Source organism: Anomalospiza imberbis, chromosome 5, assembly GCF_031753505.1.
Source record: "Anomalospiza imberbis isolate Cuckoo-Finch-1a 21T00152 chromosome 5, ASM3175350v1, whole genome shotgun sequence".
Classification (NCBI taxonomy): domain Eukaryota; kingdom Metazoa; phylum Chordata; class Aves; order Passeriformes; family Viduidae; genus Anomalospiza; species Anomalospiza imberbis.
This window is the reverse complement of record NC_089685.1, coordinates 71,980,616-72,003,749: the sequence shown is the minus strand read 5'-3', so window position 1 is coordinate 72,003,749 and position 23,134 is coordinate 71,980,616. Positions and strand designations below refer to the sequence as shown.

The 23,134-nt window shown below is 42.0% G+C and overlaps 2 protein-coding genes and 1 long non-coding RNA gene across 4 annotated transcripts in view; 2 read left to right on the top strand and 1 right to left on the bottom strand.

Annotated features, from left to right (window-relative positions):
* Positions 1–23,134, bottom strand: part of RERG (RAS like estrogen regulated growth inhibitor) — an 88,873-nt gene that overhangs the window by 30,399 nt on the left and 35,340 nt on the right. The gene's annotated exons all lie outside the window — the stretch shown is intronic.
* CALD1 (caldesmon 1) overlaps positions 1–23,134 on the top strand; it is a 311,531-nt gene that overhangs the window by 284,320 nt on the left and 4,077 nt on the right. The gene's annotated exons all lie outside the window — the stretch shown is intronic.
* Positions 1,757–22,604, top strand: LOC137474896 (uncharacterized). Of its 2 annotated transcripts, XR_010999548.1 has the most exons (6): positions 1,757–2,299; positions 3,195–3,276; positions 17,542–17,667; positions 20,227–20,337; positions 21,090–21,263; positions 21,886–22,604. It is a non-coding gene; the product is annotated as an uncharacterized lncRNA (long non-coding RNA). The 2 variants fall into 2 exon arrangements; XR_010999547.1 differs by lacking the exon at positions 1,757–2,299 and having other exon boundaries at positions 3,118–3,276; positions 21,886–22,603.

Sequence of the window (23,134 nt, the reverse complement as noted above, 5' to 3'; positions counted from 1 at the left end):
ATCAGCTTTGACTTGCATTTGTACTGCAGAGTGAATAGTTTACCAGCCTAAATAAAAGCCAAATTTGGGCCTGCCCTATTTGACACAAGTAAAAAGTAGTTAATTTTAAGTCTGAGATTTTTCATTTGTTAACAGAAAAGGTCTGCATGGAACCAGAGGCAATTTACTGTGAGCAGGAGAGAGAGAAAGAAACAAGAAATGTGAATAGAACCCCAGTGGAAAGGACAGCAAACACTGAGACGGACAAAGCAGCCAGTCCACAACTCCAGCCATCTGACACACCAGGAAAAGCAAACACTCCAACAGAATTGCAAGGTTCACTTTTTTGCAGGACTCCTATTTTGCTGTTTGATTCCATACCTAGAGTAGATGGGACAGGGAGAGAGAGAAGTGACCATTTAGCACTGGCCAGAGGCTCCTGACCTATGGCAAAGAAACAGTGTGTGAGACTTGAGCAACTGACCCCTCTGATCTTCAGGGGCTCCATGGCATGCAGGGCTGCTTCTGACACGCAGAAATTTCTGAAAGCAGAGCAGGGAGTTTCACACAGATAGAGAAGGCAATCCCCTCACCGCACCGCCTGGATTCCTTCCATTCTGCAAGCGCTTTAATGCATTAATTTGGACAAGGTCAGTTAGGACAGAGGCCTTCAGACCAGAGCATTGGCGGTGATGGATCCCCTTTTGTTTGGACACCTTCCCTTCCTCGTGCCAGCTGTGTGAGAAAGTACTGGCATCAAACCCCCCGAAAGGGCTGTGACACAGAAGTGGACAGAGCCCAGGGATTCTGTCATGTCTTGCACTGTCTCTCTGCTTTGCACTCAGTCACAGCAGCCTGCTGAGCAGATCTGCTGCCGTTTAATTAGTGTCTGGGTGCCCCTCCTGTCCTCCTGTAATGACATTAGTCAGGAGTGATCTGTCTGGCTCCTGCCTCTCCTGGACCAGCTGAGCTGCTGGCCTAGAGCTGCCCAGATTGCTTAATTGCACCGCTGACTTTTAAAGGTCAGCTCTTACAGAATCCAATAGCACTCGGGAGGTTTCCAGCATGAGGTAGACTGAAAAGAAGAGCCTGGATTCCTCTCAGGAGATGTGGGACACAGCAAGCACCGTGCAGCAGAGCAGCTGGCCAGCCCAGCCACCAGGGCCATAGCCACATGCTGAAGGGCACCTCCAGGGGCAGCAGCTTCCCCTTGGGTTCAGAGCACCAGCCTCTGGGGCTGCGCACCTCAGGAGAGAGGACAGAATTAGGGGCATGTGTGTCTGAGAGGAAGTGCTAAAAACAGATTACTCAGCTGCTTTATCCTTTTATAAGGTACCTCATCATGCCCCAAAAATTCTCCATCCTTGGAGTATCTAATAGGAAAGCTGAATGGTTGCTCGAGCAATATCTGTTGGGTAGAAAAAATCAGAAACCTGAAAACTGGCTAGGGAACAATGCAAGTATTTCAGTAAAGGATGGATGTGCTCAGTCTCATGCATGCTGTAACTGACCCAGGAAAGCAGATCTGCTGCTGGGGATACCTGACTACAAGCTACAGTTTACAAGGTTTGTTCATCAAAGATAAAAACCTTGATATTTGAAAAGCAGATTCTCCTCTGTTTTGCCCTCCTTCACAGGAGTGAGGCCAGCAATGGGCTCTGTAAGACCCTCTCTCTTGGTAATTGTTAAGAATAACAATAAGCTGAGGGCGATTGTTGCCCTTTTCCCCTCCCTGAGTTCCCTGGCAGCCGGAAAGGAGATCCTCACCTGGGACACTCCTTCCTTCCTCAATCAGATCCTTTCCCCACTCATGCAAGCACCTGAATGAAACAGCTGCAAGCCCTAAAAACCTCCAGCCCCCGCCCTGTTCCAAATTCAGCCTGCCTTGAGCCAGGTGGTCTCCTCTGGAAGAGCCACAGCAAAGGGGATGTTTTGGGAGACATCAAAGAGGAGCTTTGGCTCTGCTGCTTCCAGAGGAGCAGTAGTCAATATATTTAACTGCAGCTGGGACTTCCACTTCTCTTCTTGGCAGACAGTCTTGTTTAAAATCTCATATTATCAATTCACAAGTGAGTTTATACAAGATGAGTAGATTTTTCGTGTGTGTCTTTCTCTGGCTGACAGTTTTCTAACATTGTTTAGTGAGGAAAATTTTGAACAATTGCTTTTATCTTTTCCTTGATTTTCTTCATCCTTTTCCATCCCTTCTTATTGAATTTTTGAGGGCTCTTTCCTTTAAGTTTTGGCCTGGTTTTGCATGTGCTTAATTTAAACTGATTTGCATGCAGATGATCAACTGGAAATGCAGTTTGGGTAAGATGTTTACAAACTGATATTAAATCACTCTGCTTGTTTGCACAAAACAGTAATTGAATAAACACTGGTTATTAGTTTACTTGCATATTTGCTTTGCATTCTTTCACTTGGTTTCCACAAACAACACAGCGATGTTTGTTCTATAGTTAATAGCATTTAGAATAGTCTAAAGTAAGTAAACAAATAAATAAAATTCTTGGTGTGTTCCCTTTATAAAAAGGGGGTTTTGTAAGAGTAAGGCTTAGAGAATAGCTTTAGTTTTTCTTAGTATTGCTGGTTTTCTGATTATTCATATCCTTTTTTTTTTAGTTACTTATTCACTCACTGATCTCATCTTTTTTTTTCTTGTTTGTTGTCCTCTTTCTTCCACTATACCCATTTTGCCTACAGCAAGCCATGAGATTAATAAAAGAAAGCCCTGCATAAATGCACTTATATTTTAAATACTGAAACAACATTTATACTTCATATTTTTGTTACATTCTTTCTATTTCAATGTAAACTTCCATTCACAAAAGTCCAAGTGCATCCTGCTGTGTTTTACAATCATACAATGTTTCAGCTTTTTGATTTGATTTTCTGAGTTTCTTACCTAGAGTCTGTGTTGCCTTCATTCTGCTATGACCTTGATTTCATCTAAGCTAAATTTTGGGTTCCTAAACCCTGCAAGACCTCCCAAAATATTTTGCCAGTTTATTGCTGACAAGCCATTGCTCTCTCCTGCTTTCCGGTTAATTGCATGTTGCTTTTATCCATGTGATATTTTCAGCTATACAAGCAAGCTGATATAAGCATTTGGTATGAGCTGTTAAGATTAATTTTTTTTTTTGCACCCACAGTTCTGCAAGATGATTTATTAACTAGAAGACTACATTCTACCATTTTATGATAAACATGAGTTATATGCACGAGACATGATTTGCTGAAAGCCACCCTGCAGAGGTGACACAAAAAGAAATCCCCAGTTCTGGACTCCATCAGGTAATGCTACTTTGTGACATTTTACTGCATAGGCTAAATTTTTAGTAAAGCTAAGATTTTATTGCCTACTTTTTTTTTTTTTTTTTTTTTTTTTTTTTTTTTTGTAAAATACAAAGTATATTGCACTCACAAATTATAGTTCTCCGAGGAAAAAGAGCATTCAGATTTACTTTGAATGCCACTCTGGTTTCATTCAAACTAATCTATTTGTTTCTGTTACTTGAAGCCTCTCTGCGAGCTGAATTTGCTCAGCACCCCTTTTGAAGTTAGAAAGTTCCACTTCCTTACTTTTTCCTTAATTCTTTCACATGCTTCTTTGAGTGAGATCAGGAGGAAAAATACTGAATTTTCCTGACAGCAGGTTTCCTTAGGATTCTGGTATTCCTTGTGCAAGCAGAGCTGAGTTGCAGCAAAGCCCCCAGATGCTCCTGCACAGCCCCGAGCTGTCCTGGCACCTTCGAGCAGCCCTGAGTGAAGTACAGCGTGCAGGCTCAGGAGGAGCAGCTGCGCTGTGTACGCACTCTGATCTGACAAGCAGGAGTTCAAAGTAAGAATTGACTAGATTAAATGTTCCTTCAATCTGCCATCAGATCACTCTCCTTCAGCAATAGCATTCACTTAAAGCAACAAGCAGTGCAAGGTGCATGACAGCGAGGGAATGCCAAAAACTCAGAAGGCAGGTGGGGTAAAAACAGTAGGCTCACGATAGTGTGCCTGCAGTGATGTGTCTAGATGTTGCAAGAATCTTTTTCTATACTTGTACCTCACCTTAAAATCTACCTGTGTATTTCTGATATGTGTTTGGTTATATATATATATATATATATATATTTTTTTTTTAGCAAAATTGGAGTCAGGTGCATGGTTCATGTCTGTGCATAGGGGTAACACAGAAAAAGGGACCATATACAATTCAATGGTCACCAAGTCCCAGACTGCCTCCTGGTCCTTTAAGCTATGAGTTGCAAAGGACATCTCTTGGATGCCAGAGAAAATCCACATTTAATGGGGTTGCTCTCAGCGACGAGTCCCAGAAGAGCAGTGACAGAACTCGAGAGCACTCTGGGTGCCTTTCTGTGCTCTCCAGTTGTCTACAAAGAGGTTACAAGGAGGGAGTGACCACTCTGGCTGCTTCATGCCTGGGTTTTGAAAGCCCTGGGAGGAGCAGGTCAAGATCTCACTGGCTCTGAGCAGAGGGGAAAATGGTCAGTCAACCCTGACTGGCATGAACTGCATATTACTAGTTACTAATCTTTTCAGAGAGTGAGGTTCTCAGACTGTAACTTAAGAGAAACATGAAGAAGTGACTAGATTTCACCTTTCCCTGCACAATTACATGTTCTCTTATTTTCCTTTCATAATGACTATCTATCCTGCACTCTAGAGTCTACTGTGAACTCTAATTTTCTGTAGTGCCCCACTCTGATTTTTTTTTAATCTCAATTCTGAGTTCAGTAGGAATTATGATGAGAGTGAATTATTGTGCAGTATAATTTTATTATAGTAGTTTTTATGTTAGACCCTAAACCTGTCTAATGTATCCATTGGACAAGATTTACCCTGGAACCAAAACACTGTGGCATAAGTGCCTATTTCTCTTCCAGTATAGAAAGGTTTGAGGAGGATGAACTCTTTGCCCATCTTGTTTGATGTTGCTTCTCCTGCTTTGGGCTTCAGCTCTCCTTAAATTTTATACTCTAGTTAGGAACTGAAGCTGGAAGAGTTGCTGCACTGCAGGAAATTCATCCCAGGGAGAAGCTGCTGTGCTGCTAACTCAGGGGAGTGGAAGACTGGCAGTTCCTATAATAGAGAAATGTGTTTTCTTGAGCAGCAGAGCTTGAGGGTTTGCTGGAAAGTTACACCTACTGCACCCTGTGGATGTCACCAGGGTTGGCACACAACTGATAAAATCTTTGAGGCTGAGAGCTTTTGCTTCTGAATGTTGATTATCGATCCAAGGATCTGAACAGGGCAAGGCAAGAGCAAACACTGTAAGGAGACATCCCTGTCAAAGCTGTAGCTGAGCATGAGGCTGTTCTAGAAAATCAGTGCAACCCATGGAGCTTGACATTTTAATTGTCTTGTTTGCATTTGAATTTGGTAATGAAGAACGTTGTTCAGTGGCTGTGATTAAAGGTTTGAAATGTGCCATGTATCCTCAAACCCGTACTAGAGTGAGAGCACTCTCAAAGTGCAAGGTTTGAAGTGGATGCTAGCAAAAAGGGGGCTTAGGAAAAAAATGAGCTTGTCAAAACCAAATTAAAAAGCTTTTCCTCCTCCAGACTGTCCCCTGAAGAGCTATTGTGTTAGAATTTGGTTTCCAAAGCTACCATTAATTTGTGAACTAGCAGGATTTTTATGCTGCAGTTGTCAACGTACCTGTAATGCTGGAGTCTCTAGTGGTACTTCTGTAGTGGGATCTCTAGGCTGTATTTGACTTTCATCACAGCAGTGAATAGTTTAGGTGGAAATTAAATGAGTGCACAGAAGCTTTTATGTATTCTTGAGCTCTTTCTAGCTCTGCTAGGGCTAAGATAACTGAATTTTATTTGCTAAGAAAAAAAATTTCCAGGATGATGCAGCCCTCTACCTGAAAGATTCTTGTTATTTTTCCCATTTAAATTCATTCTTCTTTGCCAGGAAAGAACATGTAACACCGAGGTAACCTAGAGCACAGATAAAGAGCCAAATGTTCTTACAGTGCAAAATCCCCCTTTGGTTTTAGGCCTGGAACACGACTGCAGTATGTGGGAAAGTGTGCTAAAACTGCCCCTTTGAATGCACTAATTAGAACCTGTCAAGCATTTTGACTGGAAACAGTACCTGACACAGTGAACATAATTTTTGGCCTTAAAAGGATACAGAGACATGAACAACAAAGCTTATTTAATACTCGTTATGTACTTTTGTTATGGAAGTCAGACAGCATAATTCTCATCAGGGGCCACTCTTGATGTACCGACTACACAGTCCACCTTGGAACACGAAATTCTACAGAACAGCAAAGCTCTTAATTCCTGGTTTCAGGCTTGGGTTGTTTCAGGTTTGAGTGTTTATTGCCCAGAGACCTGTGTTTGTCAGCTACACATGAACGTGGCCTTCTGCTGAGCGAAGAAATGCCTGGTATTGATGGTCCCACACTGCTGTAGGATGTATGAGTCACATATTTACTTGCAGGATTAGACACCAGGGACCTGCTGCACAGCAAACCACCACGCCTGTAGGTTCTCAAGCCTTTGGGGGCTGTAAAGCACTAGAGTAATGATGCTGTTCTTCCTGAGTAATGTCAAAAATGTCGTTGCTATTCAAATGCGGCCTCCAATGATATCTAGGAGGATATCTGAGGAAGATAAAGGACAGGAATTGACAGGCAAGTAGGCTGGCTGGTTGTCACAGCTCGATATTTCAGGATATCAAGTTGTTTTCTAGACCTTGAGGTAGACTCCCTCTCCCCACAGAGAACTTCAAAATTTTCCTTGTTTCCTGGTGTCAGAGAATGTCTAAAAGTTTAAGACAGGAAAATAGAAGGGCACAGAGATGCCCTGTTCCCACTCTACTTTAGGTCAATTGCAGGGAGGAAATAATTTTCTGCCAGACAAATTTCTGCCTTGGAAAGGATTTTGATTAAGAGAACCCATGCTGTTGGCTCAGTTCTTTGGCAGCCAGAGCCATTTGCCCCCTGGGCTGTGCTTGCTGCTTGTCTGAACTGCACAAGAGCAGTGGGGAGGCTCGGTTCAGGTACGAAGTGGTGCTAGAAATTCCCTGTAGTGCCTTACAGGCTCCAGCAGTCACTTAGAAAAGCACTGACAGGTCCTGTCCCACACCAGCCAGCCTCCTGCAGCTGTCCCAGGTGGCAGCAGGTGACTCTGGTTAAGCAGCTTCACAGAGCCCTGGCTGGACACGGAGAATGGGCGCCCCTCATTCCCACGTGAACGTGAATGTGCAGGCACGTTGGGCTCTGGTTTTGAAACAGAGCCCTAGTCTTAGTGCCCCTCAACATCTCCTCCACAAGAGACTTTTTATGGGACTTGGCACCTAAATTGCATCCCACAGCCTTGGAGTAACTATGGCCCTGTAATAGTGCTCAGCTGGTCCTATGAGGATGATGAGGTAATCTTGAAACTTTGGGATTTCTACTTTTTTTCCCGCTTCTTGCAGATGTGTATGAGTTGTTTACTACTAATACCTTTGATTTGCAACTCTAAGGATTTTCCTCCTTCCAAGAATGCAAATGGCAAGTGAGTCAGAGCCTACTTAGGAGAATACCCACCTGTGGCAGTGGCACAGATTCATAATCCTGCTGGATGATCCATAACTAAACCATTTCTATGGATATTGCTACAGGAAAGTTCACAAACCACCAGAACAAGGTTATAACATCAGCTTGGGATGACCTTTGAGAGGCCAATACCCACAGTTCATCTCATCTTAAATTGCTCCCACAGGCAAAACATTTGTTTTGCCTCTTAAACAACCAGTGGGAAAGCAATGCTGTTGTGAAAAATGGAGATGTGCTGTTTTGTCAAAGGCAGTTGTTTTCTCTCACTGGGAGAGGAGTGACATTTACATGCAGAACAAGATTACTCTGTCCCAGAATTATCTGGGAATTAAGAAGGGAGAAGGTAAAAGTTTATTTGATAAATATTTTACAAGCAGTGGATGGGAAAGTTAGATGCCATTGCCCTCTGCTTTGGCAAGATACCTTTTTCCCCCAAACTCAAAATAGCCTCTTGCAGGAAATATAGGAATTGCTAAATCTTACTCTGCACATACAACTTCCCCCTTCTCACTGCCCAGTTACAATCCTGCTTTGTGCAAAACAAATGAATCAAGTGACTGGAAAGGCCCTGATGAAAATAACACACGTGCTCTTACACTGGCGACATCAAACAGAAACCTTGGCTGCAAGAGATCAATATCAGCATTTGTGACACTACATAAACCAGGGCACAGAAAGACAAATCCTCCCCCTTCATGTAGACACTGACATAAAGCAGAGCAGGTCAGGCAGGGAACAGGAAAAACTGTACAAATACTTTGGGGCTATCCCTACCATGCGTGGATTCTGGTACTGCCCATTCGTACTTGCTCATTAGCATCACTTGGGTGGAAGAGGGGGCAAAGTTACATGGCATAAAATCCTCAGTGTTTTGCAATTGATTTACAGTTTAATTTCATTTTGGATTATGTACTGTGTGAGAATTGGAGACCTTCACCTCTGTTGCTGTCCAAATCAAGGAGTTAGACAGTTTTTGTGACCCCTAAAGCAGGACTTTAGAGTGTTCTTAATTATGCTACAGCTCTTTATCTTGGAAAAACAGACTTAAAAGTTTGCACTAATTCAGGACACGTTCCTTGTTTGTGCTTGGAACAAGAACAAAAATTTTTTTTCTGGATTCTGAGAAAAACCTGCACACCATGGACAAGTAAAACACTGTGATTTATTTCCACAATTCTCATAAATGTTCCTTCTCAGCCTGTAGTGTAAGATTGCTTTCATTGCCTAAGGTAGGAGTGAGTGAGGAAGTCAAGTATTCAATCATTTCATGCTTGATGCTGTGAGATTGCATCTCTTCTGCCATAATTTTCTTTGGAGCTCTTTTTTCTAAGGATGCTACTGTGCTCTGGATTGGGTAACACTTCATGCATTTAGTCTGTATGGGCTCACTCTGCTAAGTGTGTGCTGCTTCAAAATGCAGTCTGTAATTCCCTGGGCAGGTAATTATGTACTTTTTAGAGCACCAACGCTGCTGCTGTACTCAGACCTGTGTTTTGCACACACTGCTCTTTGGTCTGAGGCACCTTTCAATGCCCAGGTTCCCTCTCACCTTGCAACTTTAGTCCTCACCTTCCCAGCGTGTACTCAGGCTTAGAGGCTGAAAGGGGAGGCTCTTTCTAACCTGGATTTCCAAACACAGACCTTAAATTGCAGGAAGACAGACCTTGGAAAAGGCTAGGAAAATGGTTGATAGGTACAATTAACAGGATTTCAAAATGATGCTCCAAAAAAGTGAAATACTTTGTTTGTATCCCTTGCGGTCACTCGTGACCTTTTTATTAATGAATGACGTTTCTGCAACCAGTCTGTCAGTGACACTTGCCCTCCTTTCAGAAATATGTTGTGATCCTTATCATGTAGCTGCTGTTTGTGATAGCAGAATGGCCTAGAGCAAATATCCAGCTTGTGTAATTTGGCATAACTCCGTGGAAATCACTGAGGCTATGAATGCTTCTCCAGGGAGAAGATCAAACTCAGAGTATTTGTGTATCTGTTTTTGTAGGAACATGGCTTCATTTTTGAATACTTCAAACCCAGAATTGTGATTCAAAAATTATTTTGACTTTTCTTGTCTCCCCAAGAGCTTGCCATGTGGTTGGAAAAGAACTCCTGATCAATTTCACTCTCAAAGATTATTTTATTTATAAGCCGTGAAGAACCAAAAATAGCTGTGTAGGTAGAGGAGAATGGCCCTTTTATCCAGGCCCTGCATTTGATAGTTGTGATTTCATGAGCTGTGGCCAAAACCAGGACACGGGCAGATCAAATTTCTCATGCTGTTAGTGCAGTTATATTACCTCAGGGAAGTAATTATTGCCTCAGAGTTTGTTATAACACAGCGAACACAAACAGCTAAAATCACTGTGTGCAGCATCTTCTGACCCTCACAAACCAGCAAGGGGCCTTTCCCTGCCTGAAGGTGCTGGCAGAGATGTGTTCCAAGGAGCTGGGGTGGCAGGGACAGCAGTGCCACACAGCCCAAACTGCAGAGCCAGGGCCACTGTCCCGGATTCAGGACAGGCTGAAGCACCATCACAGTGGTGGCCTGACCACCACCCACAGGAGCTTTTCAAGAACTCAGCTGAGGCTTCAGGCTGGAAAACAATGCCTTTCTGCTGGGCTGATGCTGGACCTGGGGCTGGAGCTGGGACACAGAGAGCTCTGCTGGCGTGGTCTCAGTGACAGCCCTGTTGCTCTCTCTGGCTGCTCCTACTGGAGATGCATTTGCCTAAACACCCTGCCTGCATGGAGCACTCTGGAGAGAATGTGTGACCCTCTGCTCAAATCAGCAGCACAACTCCCAGTTAGACCAGTTAGCATGTGGTGCAGGCAGCCACAAGCTGCAATGACTCTCCAGTGTCCTGGCTTCTCTCCAGATGCATTTGGATGGGAAAATGCTTTTGACCAACAGCCATGTGGGATAGATCTGAACCAAGGATGAAAAGTGGAATAATCTTGTTGCTGCTTTCCCACATACCATTTCTTAGCTCCTAGCATGAAATTTCCAGTTCACTTTTAGCTAAAAGTTAGTCATTCCCACTTGAAATGCTGAGCCCAGGGAGTTAGAAATGCACTTAGTAGCTTCTCTTTATGAGCATCTTCTTGATTTCCCAGCCAGCAGCAAAATACTCCAAAGATGAATTTCACTCTGTTCTATGCAGACAAAATACATAAGCAACTCCCAAGGGCATGATGAGATAGATGGTGGAGATGGATTTTTAAGAAAAATTATTTTCTGTATTTTCAGATTTCATGAAGCTGCTTTATCTTTAGGTTCCTTCAGTTCTGCAATAGGGCATCCCAACTTTGACGATGTATTTTTTCTCTCCATACTTGTTTTCCCATAAAATTACTTTTTTTCCTTTTTTCCCTTTTTTTTCCCTAGTGCACCTCTTTCTTACCTACAATCCTACAAGCATGAAGATGTTTCGCTTTTATTCTGCTTTGTTACCAAACATTTATTACACAGAATGAGACTGGGACCTGGCTTATGGTGTTTGCTAGTGTTCAGCAAACTTCCTTCACAATTTGTAATTCATTTCAGCCGAGTCAATTCATGGTTCTGCTCTATTTTGTGTCAGATTGTGAAACCATTTGTTTCATGACAAACAAGGGATGTTTTCCATAGAGAGGAATTCCTCACAGTGTGGAAGTGAGCACTCAGACAGCATGTGCAGGTTAAAACACTCTATCTTGCATGTTTTAAATGGTTTCTCCATGCCAGGGGGATCTTGAAGATGCCTCTACAGTGCAAAGGTCTTGCCATCACTAATGTGTAGTAAAATAAAACTAAAAACGTATTTGTGTTACTAAAGCCTTCACTATCAGCCATATTTGGAATATGAAATGGATAAATCTGGAATAGGAAATGGATAAATATTTACAAATAGCAATAGCACGATCTAAAGATGGAATGAGTGGCCTCTGGTGTGAAGCACGTTTTATCTTTGCTTCCAAACAGTGTGGGAGGGGACCACGGTGTCTCTGTCTGTGTCTCCATTTCCTCACTTGCAAAATGCAAGACGTTCCAGGATCTTTACTATACTGTGGTAAAGCATTTGCAAAACTTCAGGCCTCCTGAGCTGCATGCAGGGCTCCATTTGGTCTTTGAACAGCTCCTGGGAATGTGTCAAGGAGCAGAATTTGGCTTAATGAGGTTTCCCAGATCATCAAGTGGGAGTGGGTTCTTCTGCCCCAGCTAAATGTCATGGCAGGGGTGATATATCTTGAAACTTCTAAAATGTTCAGGGAAAAGCTGACTCTCTGTCTTCTGCGATATTAATTATTATAGAATTACTCTTCCTTACAGTCAGTGGCTCATTTGTCTTCCATGGCTCCATTTTTTTAGGAAAACCTTCCAAACTCAGAGAAGATGGACTCTGTGCCTTTTCTTTTCTTTTTTTTTTTTTTTTTTTAGGCTATGACAGACTCTGATCCATAGAATTGGTTTTCCCCCTATCTTTTAATGCCATATATTATTACAAGCCTTTCATTTAATAAAAGTAATGGACTTGGAAGTTGTGCAGAGCCTTTACAAGAATGAAAGCTCGTTCAGAAAGAAATGAGAAACGCTGCTTTTACTACCAGTATGGTGGAATGGGGGTGAGTTTCTGAGCCAGTCCAATGCTCTGTTTAAGCCAAGAATTGTTTTGTGTGTTGGGGTGTGCCCAAGGAAGGGTGACAGCTGCTGAAGGGGCTGGAGCACAAATCTTATGAGGAACAGCTGAGGGAGCTGGAGCTGTTTAACCTGGAGAAAGGGAGGTTTAGAGGGGACCTTATTGCTCTCTACAACTCCCCGAGAGGAGGGTGAAGCCAGGTGGGGGTCGGGATCTTCTCCCGAGTAGAGAGAAAAAGAGGAAATGGCTTCAAGTTTCTCCACAGAACTTTAGACTGGATCTAAGAAAAAAATGCTGTCACAGAAAGGGTGGCTGATCACTGCAAGAGACTGCCCAGGGCAGTGGCTGGGTCACCATCCCCGGAGGTATTTAAGAGAGCTGTGCCTGTGGCACTTGGGGACCTGGTTTAGTGCTGGCTCTGTTGGGTTAATGGTTGGATGTAATGATCTTAAAGGTCTTTCCCAGCTGAAATGATCTGATGATTTTTGTCTGTTTCTGTACCAGCACAGAGGAAAACTGCAGGCCTGTTTGTTTTCAGTTGCTCTTCTTTCACTGACAATTTTAACTAGCTTGCAGAATATTCTAAACTTTTTCCTAACAGAAGCATATTCCTTTTCCATTATAAAGTGAAATATTTTCATTTTTCATTACTAACCACCAAAATAATTTTAAAAAACAGCAAAAATATTTTAAAAATGAACAGTCCTCTATTTTCTGACATTTTTCCCAAGAACAAATTATTATTTTCTTAAACACCCTCTATTAATAATACCCTCTAAGATCTTGTAATCTTCCCAGTTTCAACAGGATAAGCTACTGCTTTTGGCAATATTATTTCCTATTTCTTTCACACGAGCAGTCACATAAAGCATATCAGCCTGTCCTAAAATCTCACTGATTTATCCTTTCATGCTCAGCCAGATTAGGATAAAATTGCAGTTAAGAGTCTTGTCTTCCCCTGATGTGTGATCACTGTGCATTTTATTGTTGTTGATAAACACTGATGATTACATTAAGTGTCATTACAAAGTAACTGTTTTATCTTTGAGAGCCCTGTGTGGTCTTTGTTCTGTGAAACAGCCACAAGGTGCAGCTTGTCTCTTCAACGTGTGCACCACTGATGGAGACAAAAAGGTTTCTGAAGTGACCCCTAGTGACCTGTAGCCACTGAACCAATGCTTTATTGCTGTATGTGATCAGTGTGCACGCTCACACTTGGTCTCCCAAAAAGGTGATTTTATTATCCTTGGCACAGTGACATGAAGAGATACCGAAATGAACAGGCAGCAAAATGTAGGTGAGCCTGTTTAAAGAAAAACTGCACAAATTCATAGTATGGCCCCAGTTTAATTCCTCATCAGGCTATATTTATGCATGACGAGAAATAGCTTAGTAGAACAGCTAAATGTAATTATCTCATCTCTACTCTAGACAGGTCTGCCTGTCCTTGTACAAAAGCCAGCATGTCAGCTCATCTTTGGTATCTGTAATCATAAGCTTTATCCAATCTGCGCAGCAAGCCTTTTAGTGTGTAGAAAATAAGCCTGCATCTTTCAGTTTGTCAGTAGAAATAACTGATTCCATAAAATTCTGTTGCAATTTCCTTGCTTGAGCACTCAGGCTGATACTCTCTGGAGCCCTCAGCCCATGGTATCAATCAGCCCCATAGGAAGAGCTGTTTCTTTTTAACAGCAGTTTGTCCCATGCTACGGGCACTGTCCAGAGGAAACAACTCCCTGAATCCCACTTGGAGGGGAGGGCAAGAATTCAGTTGTTTTACTCCATCCCATGCAGACAGCTAAAGGACCAGATCTGGGAGCAAAGCATGCAGATGAAGTTATTTGACAGGGTGGATATACTCTGAACAGTTCTGGAGGGTTTTTTTTGGACCTTATGTATACAAATATGGTGTGAATTCTCATCTGGTTGACTCAGTCTCCTTTCCCATTTATCTAGGTAAATGCTTCATTTTATTTGTCCACAGTTCAACACTTTTGTAGCTTCAGAAGCAAACACGTGAATTTTGAACTTTTTATTGACTTTTTCCCTTACTTATCCCAAAACTGGCTATTTATTTTACAGCTCCTAAGGTGCCCTTAACATCCAAATATTCAGTGCTGTCTTCAGCACCTCTAGCTCCTTAGCTGAAAGGTGACTCAGATATTACAGTGCAGTTGTTATGCATTCCTTTCAGGGATATTTAGAGAGATGCTTCAGCTACAAAGATTGTAACCAGATTTCAGTCTGTCTGAAAGGCTGCTGCTGTTTGGATCCAATTGTTCTGGTTTATATCCATCCCTAGGAATGTTTAGTTACACTTTAATTGTAAATGATGTTATTCTTATGTGTATTTGCTGTACTTTCTTCTGCTATAAGTGACATTTTAAGGAATTAGGGTAGAAACCCCCAAAGCACTTAAATCACTTGAGTATACTGAAACATTTCAGCTATTGCAAGCTGAATGTTAGCCTTTGCCATTGTGCTGACAATGCCACTTAGAAAAGCCTTGTGGCAAATACCTAAACCCACCAGAACCTTAATAAAAACTCAGAACAGCATCACCTCCCCACTTTGAAAATTTCAGAAAACTACAGACTTTGATCCCAGGGGCAGGAAATGTGAGATCCTTTCCTTGGAAAAAGCTACTCTTAATTGTAGTATCTCCTTTTAAGAGTATTTCTGATCTGAATTCTGCTGTTCCCACTGAATGACAGCAAGCTTGCTGTGGAGTACTCTAGTGCTTCCATTCAAAGGGAGCCTAGAGCAATTCCATCCGAGGAACTGCTTCCAAAGGGAGGATCCAGCACAACTTAGAAAGGATCTGTTAGGCAGAACTGAAAAAACTAGAAGATCAAGTGGAAAATATTTACACTTAACTATAACTGCTCTCTAAACTTGCATTTATACCTTGTTAGCTTCAGGTGGAATTATTGCTCAGGTCTGCTGATACAGCATACATAAAAAAAATCTTTTGACAACAGCTTCAGGTGCATTGAAAATATTAGTTAATTAAAACCACCTAAGTAAATGTCAGCAGTAGCCTCCAAAGCTTTAACATCAAAAAAAAAATGCAGTTTTATAAAGTCTCTACAACTGCCTCTTCAGTGAAGGATGGTGAATTAATCTAGTACTTTCTGAGAGGTTTAATGTAATAGTTTTATTATTCAGGAAAATGGTCAGGTTCAACCACTCCACATATTTAGGCAGAGATCAAATGTAGATGAAAGCTCCCATTTCAACCTTTTTGATGTTTAATGAGACAATTTTACAGAGCTGCTGTTCCTTCTCTTATCAGCAGCCTCCTAAATCTCCTGGATTGTTAATGGCTTCTGTGAAGCAAATCAGATCAGCATCTGGTGTCTTGTACAAACCAGCGCAGCAACATGTGCTGACGCCTGAACAAAATCTGATTTTGAGGTCTGAACGACACAGAAATTTCCCATTCCAACAGCTGCAAATATTTTGTTTCCCTTTTTATCTTCACTCCCCTCATCAGTTTAGTTGGAACCCACAGATCTTGCTCTGACATTTTGCCTCAAGGAGCAGCCTGGAGTGAGGGCTGTCCTGGGATGTGGCTGCTGCCCTGGAGCTGCAGGGCTCGGGTATTCCCTCCCCCAGCCCTTCTCATTCCAAGCCCTGAGAGACCATGATGGATGTGCCCTCAGCAGGGCCAGGAGTGTCTGGAGATCCACCCTAGCATTCCCCAGAGCCAGCTGTGGCCTTCCTCCGAGGAAGATGAGAGGCCACCGTGCAGCCCCACGCTCTGTGTAGGCCTGCAGTCCAACCCTGCTCAGCCCAGGGCGTCTTTCCTGCTGCTCAGGACACAGAAAGCAGCAGTGTGTGTGTCCCCCGCGTACTGCAGATGTGCAGACAGGCTGCTGAGCTGCTGCAGGCAGTGCTGCATGCCAGCCACGGCCGCAGTGCTCTGGGAGCATCATGTGCTGCAGGCTCTGGACAGTGGCGAGGGATGTATTGCTGTGGCCATCCTGGGAACCCAGCAGAGATCAGGAAAACCTCCCGTAATCAACAGGGAAATGTCGCCCTGGTTTTTTAAGATTTTTCCAAAGCCTTCTGAGTTTACGTTCTTGTAGCAAACTTTCTCACACGCTTTCTGTAAATAACTTATTGTTTTGCATTCCTGCATAGAGGTGAAGAAATTTAACGGACTGACAGTTTGTCCAGTGTCGTTGGAGAGGTGGCACTTTCACCCTCCAGTTCACTGTCACCTTTGGAAAGCTATAAATGCTAGGTCAGAAAAAATAAATTACAATAAATTAGTGCTTGTACCGTGACAATAGCAGCGGCTAGCATCGTGCTTTCTCGTGTCCTGCAGTAACAGGGAAATAAATATTCCCACGCAGGATTTACCACACGAGGTGGAGGGGAAAGGACAGGAAGCCTCTTCTCACCTATGCTAACAGCTCAGCTGGGCTCTGTTTGGAATGGACTGTGGGGAGTGACTGGAGCTTCCCACAGCTGGATGGGGATGGACTGGGTGAAGCAATTTGCTGCACCATCAGCCCAGGGACAGGAGAGGAGGTAGAAACCGAAGGAAGTTTGTAAACAAGATAGCAATAGAAGGAAAATTCAGCTTTAGGGAGGCTGAAACCATTTGTCAAATCAGCCAGCAGTCTGTTCTGAAAGAAAGAAGAGAATTGTTTCATAAAAACTAGAGAAAAGTCCAGAGGTTCGGGCAATTGTGAATCACCCCCAAAGCCCTGTGTTTTGGATGGAGAGTGTTTTGCAGCCATAACTAAATTATCCCACCTGATTCTGGGCTGTGGGGCTGTGTGGGAATATGGATGTGCAGAGCTGACAGTATGCACATGGAGCAGAGACTTAGGTGCACCAAGGACTGTGTGCATAATTCAGTGTCTGAATAATTATCCTGGTGGAGAATCAACCCCCAGAATTGTGCTACAGAGCTGTTTACTCTGCAGCTGTGAAAGCTACACCACTAAGTGGCAGCCCATGGGCAGAACTGTCTGCTTCCTCTGACAGCATTAATTGCAGTTCACAGCACCCAGCCCCCCTGTGAAACAGCAGGGGGATGACTTTTCCTTACAGGTCATCAGAAGAGCACGTCAGTCAATCTAAATATCAGGTGCACTGGTATCATTCCCCTGGTTTTCAGCTGCCATTTCCAAAAAGAGAGTCATTTTCTCGAATTAAAAATAGAAGAACTAATAAGTAAGTTGGGCTTAGAATGGGCATTTCAGGCATTCAGTTCTGGGTGGAAGTCACAGCATATTTAGATTATCTCCTTGTCAGACCCATGAGGATGAATGTGCTATGGCAACTCCCCTTTGTGAATCCTTGACACTTACATGGTGGCCATATCCTCACATACTTTTATCCATTCTTTTCCAGGCAAAGCACCCCTGAAAACCCACAAGAACATCACTGCCTAGCCGGCAAGGCTGAGACAAAGAGAGAATATTTGTCTGCTAAGTCAGCTTGATTCAGTGCTCATCAGACAACACGCAGGTGTTCAAGGTATGACAATACTCCTAAAATACCTTGTGCTTTATTTAATATACTGTTATACCTTATTTGATATACTATTATACCTTAAAAATGCTCTGACACATGTGGCAAGAGTTGAGGCAATCTTTGTCTTCCCTTTTAACTTAAACCAGGGAATAATTTTTGACTGAAGAAGCAGCTCTGGCACTTGCTGATGATTTTCATGTTCCCAGTCTCTTTTACTTTCACTCTATCAAAGCAATCTGCTATTGGTTTCTACAGTGCAATGTCTTCTTGAAAGGCTCTACATATTTGTTAATCTGAAATAGAAAACAACTTGTGGATGAGGCAATTTTTCTTTTAACACACTATTCACATAGAAGGCTAACACCTGCTAGGGCACTAAGGACAGGAGAGATTAGGCTCAAAGACCAACCAAGCTATCTGCTGACACTCTGAGCCTACATCTCCACACCTTTTGCATGTAAAAGCTTTATTTACATGAAATATAATGTAAATGTTTAGGTGCATGAAATTAATGGGACAATCATTTTTTAATATTAGTTTTAACAGACACCCAATTCATTTTCTTTGTTACTAATATGCTTGCTAAGTTGGTAAGAAAACAAGCTCTAAGCATTTAGCATTCAGGTTGTCCATTATATCTTAATCTAATTACTTTGATTCTATTATACAATCTATATGTATAATACATTATCATGTATTATTTTTCCAAGACCCCAGTACTTTTTTGTATTCTATGGACGGTGGAGAGCAGATTCTTGATAATGAATAAGTTTCTGTACATCAGGGATCAGTTTCATTGGTTGCAGAAGGTGGACACCGTGCAATTTAGCTCTGGATCTGATTCTGTGAAGCTCCACCTGAGAAAAATGGCCTTAATACCTTTGATGCTATTGCAGTGAATATGTTTAGTAAAAGGAAGGTCTTTACTTCCCACCTGAGAATTCCTTTTTGTTATGGACTACAAAGTTGTAGTGATAAATTTGCCATCAAAAAGCAGTCTTTAGCGTAAATTGACTTTTGATTAGCCATATTTTGTATTAAATATTCCTGTGTACAACCAAGTTCATATGATGAGAGAAAATTACACAGTAAAACAGGATTTCAGCAGTGCTGTGCTTCCCCTGAAAGATGAGCTCTCAACTCTCACTGCAGTCATGACCAGGACATTCACAGGTATAAACACACTGGTTTTTCAGTTTTACTCTATTCCACTTCATCTAATGAGCTTCCAAGTGAAACACTTCAATATTCAGATCCCCTGTTTCTTTTAAAAAACAAAATTAAACACAGCGCTCCCCCAAAAAAAGAGTATAACTGCAAAACTCATCCAGATATCATGTTATGTGCATACTTTTTGTTTAGTTTTACTATTATTATGAAGACCTTTGGTGACTTAATAATATAGCAATTTTGCAGACCTGATTAACATTGGGATTTTTGCCTTCAAGCTGCACTAGATAAATTGTGCTAATAGATGCTTTACCCTGGGCTTTTCTTTAAACTCAGGACTGAAGAATTATATTTCCCAGCACTACTGGAATAGCAAAATATTTTTCAGTTTATCCCTTCAAAGTGGAAAACAAAACATTTTCAGAAGTCTTAGCAAGTGAGATAAAACCCCCATGGGTACTCTACTGAGTACCTTTCCTGGCTTGAATAACTATTTTAGCAAAATGTTGTGATTTCTCTTTAAAAGCTATTAAAGGCTAATTTTAGTTTCCATAAAAGGGATGAACCCAAAGATGTTAGTATTTTTCCTCCTGAGCTTTTGAGGGATGGGACTGTAGTTTCTTTCACATTTGTATACAGCAAAGAACCAGTTCCAAGCCCTTTATAGCATAAACAAAATAACGGTGACAATGCATAATGATTAGAAAGGGAGAAAGACTCACTCTAGATTTTATTGAATAAAGACACACAAAATGCCCAAAGCGAACACAAAAAGGAATTTACATTAAAACCATAAAAATATTGTTCCTGATGAACATAATAAATCATTCTGTGGTTCTATACAGGAAAGGCAATAATAAATAATAAATAGTAGAAGAGATGCTGTTCTCCTCACTGACTGTGAAATTCCTTTCCACACTTGTTTGTTTCTTCACTGTGCTGGGAGGCTCCAAGAGGTATAATATAATAGGAACTGATGATACATGTGCTTGGAGTCTGATATTTCCTATTTTAAGTGTTCTCATTTAATACCTAATGGATGAAATTCTGCTTTCAGTTACACAGAAAACTGCACATGAATTGTATTGATTTCTTTGAAACCACCTTGACCTTTGTTTCAACTAGAGACTGGCAGCTGTCTCAACTAGACAACTGATTGTTGTTCTAACTGGATGGAAATGTGAAGAGATGATAAGAATGTAAGATTTTTTCCTTTAATTGGGCTGGTTTGTGGTGTGTTTCAGTTTTGACATCTGTGTTTCTGGCATGGAGCATATTCATAAGCTCGGCACTAAAGTGATTCCTTTGTTAAAAAATAGCAAATTATTGATATTATTAAAGCAGATTGGGGGCTGTTTTGGGTGTTGTTTTTGTTTGTTTCTCTTGACATAGGCAGAATTGTATCCGTGATTTTTCTGCACAAAAGTTGTTGTGTTCCTTCAGGCTATATAACCACTCTGTGGTCAATTTCCTCCTGGTGGAGTATTCCAGGACAAGGGAAAGGTACCGTTTTTATTGTGCAATACACTGTGCAGTTAATGCCTAGGATGTAAGTGAAATATCTGTTATGACAAGGCCAGTCCAAACGTGGAGGTCATGCTCAGACCCACCCTCTGACGTTCATTTTTGAAAGGATGATTTAAATAACCCTATGTATATCAAAAGGATCTAGATCCTTAGCAAAAGGAATTCAGAGCAGGCAGTGGTAATTTACTTTGAGCAATTAGTCACTGCCCCGTCAATGCCAGCAGAGTTCAGCAGGAGTTTCATGGGTACAAAAATGGGCTTCATCTTATTTAAGCCCAAAGGATTGCTAACAGTAGTAAGAACTACAGTTCCACTCTGATAATTTAATTTCAAGTGTGCCCAGATTTTCTAAACCTAGACCTAGTCTCTGCTCCACTGCATCAGATTAACATTGAGATAAACTAGTAAAATCTTAGCTGGCATAAAAGTGCTGTGGCAGACTAGAGAACCTGGTCAGAGACCACCTCTTTTCATCTCACTGCCTTTTGCTACTTCACAGTAACATGAGCAGCCAGCCTCCGCACTCTGAAAGGGATGAAATTTAGTGCAGTAAGGGCTGGCAGAATGGTTTACCACTTCCAAGGTCTCTTAGCCACATATTTAACCAGAGTATGTCACAAACTCAGGGCTGACTCAAACCCAACTGTTCCCAAAGTTGTCCCACACCATTCCAGAGTTTCCAACATCGTGCTGCAGCTGAGATATAAATCTCTGTATGCATTCCCTAGCATTCATTTTCCATGGAAGTCCTTGAGACTGGAAAATAGGAAGAATCAGACTTTCTCACCAGACTTCACTTGGCTCCTGCCAACTCCAAACTGACATGGGAGCAGTCTCTCCCGAGGAATTCTGCTGCCTCTGGTTCTGGCTGACATCAAGAAGTGTTGAGGTATGTGTAAAAAGTTAACATTTCCCCCCTCTGAATCTCAAACAGCGCACAAAGTTCAAATGCAGTCACAACCAGACGTCAGTTGTAAGTTCTCCATGTCCTTGCTGCAGATATTTCATTTCTAAAAGCAGCCTGTTCATGTCAAACATTTCCATTCTAGCATTCAGAGATTATGAGTTTATTGCAGCAGCTGTAATCTTCCTGTATTTCAAGGGAAATATATTAGGAGACATTTTAAATGCATTTTCCTCTATTAACATAAATCTTGGCATCTTGTGTAATAAAGTCAAATAACAGGGCATAAATTGCACCAAAAGTCCTGGAACAATAAAGAAGTCTTAAAGGAAAAATAAAATTAAATTAAGATTTCAGATTTAAAATTTTTGCGTGGGAATGCAATTCCTCACACCAGGTAGTCCTTCTGCCACCAGCACACAAAAGCTGAGGTGCTACCAATGGGACACAAAGCTTTTCACCAGAAGGCTTTAATCCCTGCAGCTCCACAGTATGTGGAAAACATGAGTCTCCGCTGTCTGGCTGCTTCTTGGTGGCTTCTGCAGGGTGAGCTCCATGGACACATTAGGAACAGGCTGAAATCCCCATCCCAAGTTTTTTTCCCTTATGGATACCTACAGTCTAGGCTGCTCAGGGCAAATTCAACTTAAACAGCATGTGTTCAAGTACCCTCAGCATTGTTTGAACTCTGCAAGGATGATAGTGCAGCATGAGAAGACAGAGATGATAACTGGTTCTTTCATTAATTCAACATAATTCATAAATATTTTGGGCGATCCCTTCAATTAAAGTCCCTGGATTTATACTCCGTATTTAGTTAGATTGTTGTCATGCCCTAATGGCAATTCAGGTTTGTTAGGGACCTTTATATGGAAACTTCCTTTCATTGCTGTGAGACTACAAATGATCTATCGTATGCTTGATTCAGATGCTCTGGTTTACATGACCTTTCTTCTAGCTGCATGGCTAAACTCACCATAGGCTGGGAAAATGCTATGAACATTATTTCAAATAGAAGAGATTTCTCTGCAGCCTTAAGCTCAGTCTTCCCCTTTTTTTGCCACTGCTTTGTTCACCCACTCCTCTTCTGTGATTTGATGCCTATTTCTGTTTAGGAGCCTGTCTAATGTTTTATTTATTGACTACATATTTTCCAAATGAAAATAAGAAAGGAGGGAAATCAGAAGAGAGATATAACTTTAGGAAACACTGTGTATGAGCTGAGGTCAGTGTAGTAAAGCTCTTGATATCGTAGCAAATCCAGCAACACGTTTTCTGCCAAGGAACAAGTCTTTGTGTGCATGTCAAAGCACTCTCCCACTCTCTCAGAACTTTCTCGCACTCTTAGAAAGCTGAAAACTAAAATAAAGGTAGAGTTTCTGGGGTTGTACACACCCTGTGCCTGCTGAAAAAGCTCTATTTTTGACTCTCATTATTGCTTTCTTTTGGCTTGTGCAAGTGTATTTTTAGTGTTTTCTTCCACGTGTAACATTTGATACAGAGCCAAGTTAGAATAAGGTCTGCAGTAAGGGCTGAAGCTCCAGGTATGAACCATGCTGGCTTCTGTCAGGGGCTCCAGGAGGAGGTGAGGCAGGTGGGACACTGGATTTCTCCCGAAATGTTAAACAGGAATCCTGCTAGAAGGCCAAACATGAGCAGCAGCCCTTTACACCATTCAGGGATAAATAAAGAGGAGGCACCTGGGGGCTTTTCTCTGGGCCAGGGAGCTGCATCTTCACATGTGCTGTAAAACCCAAAGAAGTTGAGCTCTGGATCCTTTTGCTCACATGGCCCAAGCTGCACCCCCATCCCTGCTGGAAGCAAGTGGTGGGCAGTGATGCCACCCCTGCCTCTCTCCTGAGCATCCTG